The following is an 11,836-nucleotide window of genomic DNA, read 5'->3' as shown; positions in this document are numbered from 1 at the left end:
AAATTGAGGAAAAAAGGGATTGAAGGTGTGTTGTTATAGCCTGGCCACGGGCTGGCGGATGCCATGAAGGCCCTCAGAAGATGAAACCAGATGGTACCATCAACTTGATGGCCATCTCCTTCTCTGGCCAGGGAGGCTGCTTCTAGAAGAGCATGTTAGATCTAACACGCACAACCAAAATTTCTTCTGACGATGGGTGGGCGAAAAAATTCTAGCTCCGCCACTGGTCCGAATAAATGAATCGTCCTTCAAGACCATAGCATTGTCCCCGAGACCCGAAGTCTGCCCACCCAACAAAAAACTTCTGGCTCCGCCACTGCTAGGACCCCTGCCCCCCCTCGGAGCTTATGCTATGCATTGGCTTACATGAAAGGTCAAGACCCACAAGAATCGAACCTTGACTGCCCGTCAAGCAGCTAAGGCCTCACCCGGCTACGCCAACCCCTCTTGGGAGAACGAGACTTGTAGCTTAGTCCAAGTTTTTATAAAACTAAAGGCTCCAGTAGAACCCAGTTTGGGTTCTCACTTCTCACATCGACTGTTTGGGGATGAGGGGGCATGTAAGTTTGGGCTCACATGGATCGTTATTTGGGGCATTTAGCAAGGAAGAGGCATGGAGAGTGAAGATGCAACTACTTTTGGTCCATGTTAAGAACTCAAACAGATCGGATACGGTCTGGATTATGGCTGTTGGTCCAAATTTAACTTTGTATTGCGACACATCAAGGTGCACCCAAACCCACCCAAGGCATGGTAGGTTGGAGCCTTGGGTACTAGATGGGCAGTCGCGATTCAATTCCCACGAGCGCCCGCCTCCTGTTCAAGCAGACACCTTGCATAGACTCTCATGGTTGAGTCCTAGCCTCAAAGTTTTATGCCACCAGCATGCTGACCAGAGGCATGACATGCTAAACCAGTGCGATGTTGGGGGTGGTTTCTTCGTGTTATAAATAAAAAAACAGTACACTTCATTCGGGCTTCAGATTTGGTTTATGTTGGTTCATGAAAATGGAATCTCAAACCTGATCTACATAATGTAGAGTATTTACAAATTGCAAAACCTTTTTCTTTTTTCATAAAAAAAATACTCGCGCCAATTGGGTCGAGGTAAGATATCCAACAAAAATCATGGCCAAAAACCCAACTCACTTGGGGTGGTTTCTTATGTTATTGTATGCTTTAAGATTTAATTATGTCATTGTTAAAGGCAATTATCTTAATTTATCACAATTTTTCTTTGCCAAGAAAATTCCAATGACTAGATTTGTGACTTTGTTAAGCTTTTATACAGTTAGAAACATAGGTCAAAACCAGGTTGTGTTCACATGGATCGTTCTGGATGGGACACATTTAAAAAGGAAAAGATGTTGAGAGTAAAGATGCGAGGATGCAACTATTTTTCTTCACAAGAGTTCCTCTCATCTATTAGGGGTGATTTGTGAATGTCATCAAGTTGACGGCCGTCACAAATTCGAAACTCATGGGTGATGTCTCTTTACCTCAAGGCCGAAGTTGGGTGCACTCCTCAGTGGGTATGAAGGGCCTCGAGGGTTTTACTTTAACTAACCTGAGGCCAGCCAATGTGCAATTGGTGATACCAACGGGGCTCGACGTGGTTGGTAAGAGTGCACGTCTCCTTGTGGATCAAAATTGGTACGTTGAATAATAACTGGTGGGTGTCTGCCTAACCCTATTTTTCCTTATAAAAAAAATGTGCAATTGGTGATGGCGGGTTTTACCTCTTGGATTATCCCAAAAAAAAAATGTAGCTGTTTTTGGTCCATGGTGGGGTTTCCAAAAGATCGGATGGGGTCAGGATTATGGTTGTCGCCGGTTGGTACAAATTTGAATTTCAATTTTAACCATTAAACATGAAATCCTAATCCATATTTGTCTTGATCAGGTGTGGATACCTAGGGCTGTTGATGGATCAGGCATCCGAGACCCAAACCCACCCAAGTAACAAACATTTTTGTCCGGCTTCGGATTTGGGTTATGTTGAATCGTGAAAATGTAATCTCAAACCTGATCTACATAATCTAGTGTTTACGCTATTTCTTCTTTTTACATTAAAATATATAAGAAAAAACTCCGGTCAGTTGGGTGGTCGAGGTAAGATATCTAACAAAAATCATGGTCCAAACAAAGGCAACCCACTTGGGTCAAGTTCGGGTCAGTATTTTTTATCCCCACACTCCTATATCTAGGTTCATGTCAGATCCGATACTTGAAACAAAACTAAACCCGTTGACATTCCTAGCTGAGGTAGAATCAGTTACAGAAGTTTAAAATGACAAAATAACAACCAATTTCTTGTGAGAAATTGAAAATTTTCATCCACTTTGTTCTCTAGTGAAATTATAGGCAAAACTAAAATAAACCAAAAAATAAATGCATATCTAAAAAAAATCCGTAAACTGCAGTCTTTCCCCATTAATTTGCATTAAATATCACAACAAAATCATGATATTTTTGTTAAGGTGGTAAAATCTTAAACCTGATCTACATAATGTAGAGTATTTACAAATTGCAAAACCTTTTTCCTTTTACATAAAAAAAATACTCGTGCCAATTGGGTCGAGGTATGATATGATAGATCATATTTTAGATCACACAATTTCACAATCAACAACATGAATGAAATCAGAACATGTACAAACATGATATTCATAGAAGACAACCGATTGAAACATAAACAGGGAGCAAGCATATCGATTTCTGCATAATACCAAAATCCAGACAATAGCCCATGAACAAACAGATGCAGAGAACACAATAAAAATAATGAAAACATGTTAATATTATATAACAGGCTAAGGCGTACGAAAGTACTCCCCTTAGAGAAGATTCACCCCCACATACAGTGCAAACAGGGTTCGACATCCTTCCCCAATGATACAATAGCCTCAATGATCAGGACGGGTGCACTCTGACGGATCGTCCTTCGAAGACAACCTCCATGAACCGATGTTGCAGAAAACCCTTTTCGAGATAACTCAGGAAAGAGAGAGCGAAAGCAACAGGGAGAGAGAAAACACAGAGCCTTCCTCAGAATTATGCATACAACACGCTTGTAACCCCAGCCCTAACTACGTTTTATAACCCACGTACAGTTACAAAAAGTGGAAGGGACCCGTTATGGAATTCGAGGAGCCGAGAATCCAAAGAGTTGAGATTTGTTATGGAATCCGAAGAGACAAGACCCGTTATAATTTCTCATAACCCATTAATGAATCCAAATAATCACATAAACTTTGGGCAAAAAGGTACTTTGGTCTTGATTGGATATGGTCCTAAATGGCTAATTACTCGAACCCGAGCCCAGCCCGGCTCGGCACAGCGGGCGGGCATGCGCGTGTGTGTGTGGTAGTCATCCCATCATCTTGTTCTTAGGAACAAGTGTAAGAGTTTACTTGTAGGTTATAAAACCCACAACAAACTCAAGCCTCTTCAATATGGGATTATTCCACATCATCAAGTCCAACCTTTTCCAAAAAAGAAAAGAGCCCACATTTTCTTTATTTGAATTTTCTCTCACCTCCTCTTCTTACACCCAACATTCCCCCACAAATTCAAAGAATCAAAACGGGAGGAAACCAAGATGCAAGATGGGATAATCTGCAGCAGGACATATCATGCTTTCAGTAATGGTACCTTCCGGTTTGAACCACTACCTTAGTTGACTAACTTTACCCACACATGAACGAAGCGAACTGAAGTCTTGAACTTGAACCTTTGGTGTAGGAGTGTCCATTAGAAACAACATGATAAAGGTTCTAGTTGTAATCTCTAGGGGAAGCACGTTAAAAACCAAGCGCCCGAATCCTGTTTCATGAGTGACTTCAAAAATAACCCAATTCTTTAAACTGCGGCTACACAGTCACACTCACATAGGTGAGTTTCTCCAGAGATGCACTGCTAACATCTCGCCTATAAGGCTTTGAACTCATTCTGAGTTTTAACTCTTTCTTAAGTAGCAGCTACAACACCTTTCCAGAGTAATCAGGGGAACAGACACAGATACATAGTATCTCATAAATAAGGTGCTATGCAGTTTATCCTACAACTTGTTATTACCACATTGAACCTACTTTATGGGATCTCCACTCAGATAAGTTGGGTTGCTACTGTAGATGAAATACTGATGGGTTTCAGTCTCATCCTCTCTCTGGATTTTAGGACTAATGACTTATCTAGTCCTTTAGTTAATGTATCAGCTGTGTTCTCTTTGGATCCAACGTAGTCCACAACAACCACCAACTGAGACACCAGTTCCCTTACAGATTTTATTCTGACTTGGATGTATTTTCTTTGCTTTTGATTATATTTTGTGCTTTTGATTTTTTTGCAATTGTGGCCATATTGTCACAATGCACAGATATAGCAGAAATTTGTTTATTCATTAAAGAAAGTTTCTCAAGAAGTCCCTTTAACCATTCAACTTCCAATCCTATGATATCTAAAGCACAAAGCTCAGCCTCAAAAGTAGACCATGACAAGATGATCTATTTTACTGATCTCCAGGCGACTGCACCATCACCCAAGGTAAAAACATACTCTGTCACACCATAACGCCCAAAGTTTATGGCTATCCAGCTCGCATCACTATATCCCTCAAGAACGACAGAGAATCTCTTGTAATGCAAACTCAAGAAAATAGTTTCTTTCAGGTACCTAAATACCATGTTCAATGCCTTCCAATGAGTGTGATTTGGATAACTTGTGTATCTATTTAATTTTGTCATAGAAAACGAAATATCCAGTCTCGTGCAATTTGCAAGATACATCAAACTTTCAATAATCTGGGAATACTTTAATTGAGACAGAGGGACACCAGTCGTATTCTTATGAAGAGGAATAAAAGGGTCATATGGAGTTGCTATAGATCTCCCTTGGTTATAACCAAAATTCTCAAGTACTTTCTCAATAAAGTGAGACTGAGAAATGACTATCCCCTCAGCTGAACGAGTCAACTTTATGCCTAAGATCACATTTGCAACACCCATATCCTTTATATCAAATTTACTACTAAGAAATGACTTTGTCTTATTCATAATTCTCATATTGGAACCAAACAATAGAATATCATCTACATACAGGCATAAAATAATACACCCATCACTTTTAACTTTGAAATAAACACATTTATCAGATTTATTGACTACAAAGCCAAATGATAAAATAACATTATCAAACTTCTCATGTCATTGTTTAAGAGCTTGTTTTAGTTCATATAATGACTTAACAAGTCTACAAACTTTGTTTTCATTACCAAGAGCCACATAACCTTCAAATTGATCCATATAGATCCCTTCTACAAGATCACTATGCAAAAAGGCAGTGTTCACGTCTATTTGATGAACCGAGAGATCATAAATGAAAGTCAGTGCAATAAGCACCCTAATTGTGGTCATCTGAGTAACCGGAGAATATGTATCAAAATAATCTATTTCCTCTTTTTATTTGAACCCCTTGGCAACCAGTCTTGCCTTGTACTTGTCAATGGATCCATCTGGTTTCAACTTCTTCTTAAAGATCCATTTGCACCCAATTGTGGAACTACCACGAGGGAGGTCAACCAGTTCTCAAGTGCCATTAGAGACAATGGAGTCCATTTCACTCTTTATGGCTTCTTTCTAATGCTTTGCTTCAGGTGAAGCCATTGCATCTCGGAAAGTGGAAGAATCATTCTCGATAAGGTAAGTGATAAAATCACTTCCCAAATCCTTGGTAATTCGTGGTCTCTTGCCCCTTCTAGATTCAACCACTTCCTCAGACTCAATGAGTCTAGGATGAGAACAAGATGGTTCTTCCCCTACATCTGTCATCCTTTTCACATGTTCGGGAATGAAACCAGAAGTTGAAGGTATATCTAAAGAAGAAAGATTCTGAGGTACACCAACTTTCATGAGAAATACATCTTCAAAGAATGTAGCTTCTCGAAGCTCAACAATAGAGTTTACATCTATGTCAGATATCTCAGACTTAATTACTAAGAACTTGTAGGCATAGTTGTTCTCTACATAACCCAAAAAGACAACATTTACGGTTTTAGGACCCAACTACTTCATGTTGTGCTCTAGGACAAGTACTTTTGCAAGACACCCCCACACTTTAAGGTATTTCAAGCTCGATTTCTTATTTCTCCAGAGTTCAAAAGAGAAACTGTCATTATGCTTCTGAGGAACTCTATTCAGAATATGGTAAGCCGTATTCAGAGCATCCCCCCACATATAGGTAGGTAATCCAAAACTCCCAAGTAGAGCATTTAGCATGTCAGTTAGGGTTCTATTCTTTCTTTCTGCAATCCCATTAGATTGAGGAGAATATGGAGCTGTAAACTCATGAATTATGCCAAAAAATTTGCAATATTCATCAAGTTTGTTAGAGGTATATTCTCCCCCTTTATCAGACCTCAATCTTTTAAGTTTTCTACCAGTTTGTGTTTTTGCTTCATTCTTAAAAATAAGAAACTTATCAAAAGCTTCATCTTTTGATTTTAGCAGATACACATAACAGTATTTAGTGTCATCATCTATAAAAGTGATAGAATATTTTTTATGATTTCTGATTAACACTCCATTAAACTCACAGATATCTATGTGTACCAGATCCAATATTTCAAAATCTCTAACAATCGTATGAAATAGTTTCCTACATTGTTTTGCTTACACACAAATTTCACATTTTTTAGTTTTATCTATGGAATGCTCAAGAATTATCTTCCAGTTCATCATCATCATGCATTTCACAGAAATGAAATTCATATGACCTAATCTATTATGCCACAAATGAGATGATTCTATATTATATGCAACATTAGACAATGAATCAAAAGAAATATCATTCTCTAATCTATCACTGCAAACATGTTCAACTCGAAGTTTAAACAAACTATCATCTAAATACTCATTGTCAATAAAGGTTCCAGAATGTAAAATAATAACTTTATTATATTTAAAGTTAAATTTATAACCCTCTTTAATAAGACATGAACCACTTAAAATGTTTCTTCTAACTACAGGCACATGGTGCACTCTGTGTAAAGATAGAACTCGTCCTGAAAGAAACTTCAGATCCACGCGTCCAATCCCTAACACCTTTGCAGTCGTTGAATTGCCCATAGTCACGAATCTGCCTACAACAACCTGGTATGAGACAAAGACAGTCTTATCTGCACAAACGTGCACATTAGCCCTAGTGTCAACCAGCCACTCAGTTGGCTCATAAACGAGATAAATTTATGGGTTAATAAAAACATACCCAGTACTGGTCCCAACGACCTCAATCACCATATTGACTTGAGGCGTTTCATCTATGGTCCCATGAGCTTTGACCTTCTTGGAAGGACATTCCTTAGCCCAGTGCCCAACCTGCCCACAGTTTATTCTTTGCATTTTTCTGGATTTTGGCCTTAGGTTTAAACTGATTTTTCATTACAGATTTTGGTTTTTGTCCTTTGCCCTTAAAAGATTCGGTCATCATGTTCACTTTAGGTTGTTCAGTTGGCAACATAATATGTTTCTGACTTCTATGTTCTTCTTCAATGGCAATGGCTACTATAAGATCATCAAGGGAGATCTTCCCTCTACGGTGCTTGAGAGACATACCAAAGTCTACTCAAGACTTAGAAAATTTCTCCACGATGATCATTACTTGAAACTTTTCAGAAAGTTTCATATCAGCCTCAGCCAAACTGTGGAGCAACAAAAAAAACTCGTGTGCCTGCTCAGTGACCGAATTGTCCTCTACCATCTGATATTTCAGAAACTTGGCAACCGAATAATTTTCAAGACCTTGGTCTTCAGTATTATACTTTTTATCAAGTTAATCCCATAGGGCTTTAGCAGTGATAGACGAGAAACAATATACATCGAACAACATGTTGGATAGAGCCAACAATATGCAACCACGACATATACTGTCCTTCTCTTTCCACTTTACCGCAGCACTAACCATAGCAAGATCAGGGTTAGTTTCAGAAACTGAAGAGCAGTCGAGCTCCAGAACAGATAACAACACTATCGTAGTGAATTAGATTTTAATGTGTTGCTGTCAATGCTTGAAATTCTGACTGGCAAATTTCTCAGGTATATCAGACATGTCTACATTTGATATAAAAGCAAAAGAAGTCTATATGCTTTAGAATCTTTTATAAGACTGTTGGATTATATTTCAGATCACACAGTTTCATAATCAACACCATGAACGAGATCAGAACATGTACAAACATGATATTCATGAAAGGCAGTCGATCAAAACATAAATAGGGAGCAAGCATATCGATTTCCGCATAATACCAAAATCTAGACAACAATACATGAACAAATAGATGCAAAGAACACAATAAAAACAACGAAAACATGTTAATATTGTATAACAGGCTAAGGTGTACGAAAGTACTCCCCTTAGAGAAGATTTGCCCCCACATATATTGTAAACAGGGTCCGGCGTCCTTCCCTCAGGATACAATAGCCTCGACGATCAGGACTGGTGCACTCCGATGGATTATCCTTCGAAGACAACCTCCACGAACCGATGTTGCAGAAAGCCCTTTTCGGGATAACTCAGGAGAGAGAGAGCAATAGGGAGAGAGAAAACGCAGAGCCTTTTTCAGAATTATGCATACAACACGCTTGTAACCCCAACCCTAACCACGTTTTATAACCCACAAACGGTTACAAAACTTGGAAAGGACCCGTTACGGAAGCCGAGAATCTGAAGAGTCGAGATCCGTTATGGAATCCGAAGAGACAAGACCCATTATCATTTCTCATAACCCATTAATGAATCCAAATAATCACAGAAACTTTGGGCAAAAAGGTACTTTGGTCTTGATTGGATATGGCCCTAAAGGGTCAATTACCCGAACCCGAACCCGAACCCGAACCGGTGGTCGGGCGCGTGTGTGTGTGGTAGTCATCCCATCCTCTTGTTCTTAGGAACAAGTGTAAGAGTTCACATGCAGGTTATAAAACTCACAACAAACTCAAACCTCTTCAATATGAAACTATTCCACATCATCAAGTCCAACCTTTTCCAAAAAAGAAAAGAGCCCACGTTTTCTTTATTTGAATTCTCTTTCACCTCCTCTTCTTACACCCAACAAGATATCCAACAAAAATCATGGTAAAAAACCCAACTCACTTGGGTCAAGTTCATGTATATATTTTCTATACCCATATCCGTATATCTAGGTTCAGGTCAAATCCAACACTTGAAAAAACAAACAAACCCAATGACTGCCCTAGATGAGACAAAATCATTGATAAAGGTTTAGAACGTCATAATAACAACCAAATTCTCGTGAGAAATAGTAAAATTTCATTGTCCTTGCACTCTAGTGAAATATCAGCAAAAATAAAAATAGACCAAAAAATAAAAATGCATATCCTTAAAAAATATAAAAGTGCAGTCTTTCTCCGTTAATTTGCCATTAAATGTCACAATAAAATCATGATAATTTGTTATAAATGGTGATATCATGATATTTTGAAAAATATTGTGATATTTTGGTCCTTTTAAAATGGACACAAAAATATGGTTCTTTTCTCTGCTATATTTTTGAAGCATTACCAATATTTATGACTACGGATAGAATGGAATTTGGTTCTGTTTTTATATGGTAATACCAGACTGGGTATTAAAAAAGTGATGAAAACAAGCAATTCCGTAAAAATGCACATGGATCAAATTCTTTCTAAGATTTGAATAAAGATCAAATAAAGCATTGATTCAAACTGACTAAATGTTCAGTTTTAAGAAAAAATACGTTAGATTCGGGTTGGAGGTCAGACCGAACACAATCCATCACCCATGGCAAACTGTGGTCCATGGACGAGGCGTAGTCCAGATCGAGGTAACTATCGACTTCCGATAAGAAAATACTGGCCGGATTTGAGCTCGCACTCCTGAGCACACATCTTAGGGTTGGGAAGGAGCCACGATGCCTCCTTCTCATTGTCATCGTCATCAACCTCCTTGTAGTTTCTAGCACAGTTTACGTTTAGCAAGCCGTCTGGGTCAACGATTGGTACAAGCAGGCTCGCCGCTTCGACTGAGTTCGCGATGGTCCCAGCGGGTTCGAAGAAAGGCACCACTGGCAACTGCTTGTGGTGTAGGGTGAGCGGGTTGGTCGAGTGGTTGTCGTTGTTGCAGGCGATGCAAAGCCCAACCACATTGGTTTTGCAAGTGACATTGGCATGGACTTGCTCGCAAACCTCGCACATCCAGACTCGCTGAAGGCGGGACACCAGCCGGTTCACCCCGTGGACCTTGCTGTGGCAGCGGAGACAGAGGAAGGCTGAGTCTACCTTGCAGAAGAGTAGCACCAGCAAGGCCTTGCACACCCTCACTGTCATGCTCCACCCCGCCATGCCGCCCTCCGCGATGAACCCTTTGCGTCTACTCTCGTCCTTCGATTTGTGTTATCTCGTGGGTGGTTTTTGATGACTATCGCAAGTGCCTTTTTTCAGCAGCAAGGGCATGGCTATACGACACATCCGATAGAGAAGAAACCTTCAAACATCGGGTCTGTGCACACCAAAAACCTCGCTTCATTTTGGATAAGCTCAAATTGTGAAGCAGTTATGCCTTTTCTAGTTGCCCCGGAGGGAGTAAAATCCTTAGTTGAACTACTTTCTTATTTGAATGAAAGAGGGCATACTCATCTTAAAAAAAACATATCATGAGAGAACAAACCCCTCCTGAAGAAAACTGCAAATAACTCCCTCAATCCTTCCGATCCTACATATGCAACATGTAAAAATAGTGAAAAAAGGAAAAAAAAAAAAAAAACGTATCCAATATGGTTTAATCTGATGAGCTAGATGGTGTTAGGTGTAAGAAAGGAGGGGAGAGAGAATTTAAAAGAAGAAACATGGGTTGTTTTAGAGAAAGTTTGGTTTTGATGACGTGAAATAGTCCCATATTGATTGTGGTTGAGTGTGTTGTGGGCTTTATAACCCACATGTAAACTCTTACACTTGTTCCTGAGAACAAGAGGTTGAGATGACTACCACACACACACGCGCACGCCCGCACCCGCCTGCCTTGCCGTGCCAAGCCTTGTTTCTTTTGATTTATTATCTAATGTTGCATATAACATAGAATCATCTGATTTGTGACATAATAGATCAGGTTATGTGAATTTCAATTATGTGAAACGCATGATGAACTTGAAAATGATTCCTGAGCATTCCATTGATAAAACTAAAAAATGTGAAATTTATGTGCAAGCAAAACAATGTAGGAAACCATTCCATACAATTGTTAGAGATTCTGAAATATTGGATCTGGTGCACACAAATATCTGTGAGTTTAATGGAGTGTTAACCAGAAAGCATAAAAAGTATTTTATCACTTTTATAGATAATGATACTAAATATTGTTATGTGTATCTACTAAAATCAAAAGATGAAGCTTTTGTTAAGTTTTTTATTTTTAAGAATGAAGCAGAAACACAAACTGGTAGAAAACTTAAAAGACTGAGGTCTGACACAGGGGGAGAATATACCTCTAATAAACTCGATAAATATTGCAAATCTGTTGGCATAATTCATGAGTTTACTGCTTCATATTATCCTCAATCTAATGAGATTGCAGAAAGAAAGAATAGAACCCTAACTGACATGATTAATGCTCTACTTGGGAGTTCTGGATTACCTACCTATATGTGGGAGGATGCTCTGAATACGGCTTGTCATATTCTGAATAGAGTTTCTCAGAAGCATAAGAACAGTAGCCCTTTTGAACTCTGAAGAAATAGGAAATCTATCTTGAAATAGCTTAAAGTGTGGGAGTGCCTTGCTAAGGTACTTGTCCCAAAGCACAATAG

General features: G+C 39.0%; 1 pseudogene; it reads right to left on the bottom strand.

Moving 5' to 3' along the window:
- Window positions 1-9,863: 9,863 nt before the first annotated feature.
- Window positions 9,864-10,376, bottom strand: LOC149821696 (zinc finger protein CONSTANS-LIKE 3 pseudogene; annotated as a pseudogene).
- Window positions 10,377-11,836: the final 1,460 nt, after the last annotated feature.

The sequence above is a fragment of the Nuphar pumila genome, chromosome 11 (genome assembly GCF_984573655.1).
Source record: "Nuphar pumila chromosome 11, dmNupPumi1.hap1.1, whole genome shotgun sequence".
NCBI classification, from domain to species: domain Eukaryota; kingdom Viridiplantae; phylum Streptophyta; class Magnoliopsida; order Nymphaeales; family Nymphaeaceae; genus Nuphar; species Nuphar pumila.
Note: the sequence above shows the minus strand (reverse complement) of the source record. Positions and strands in the feature narration are given on the sequence as shown.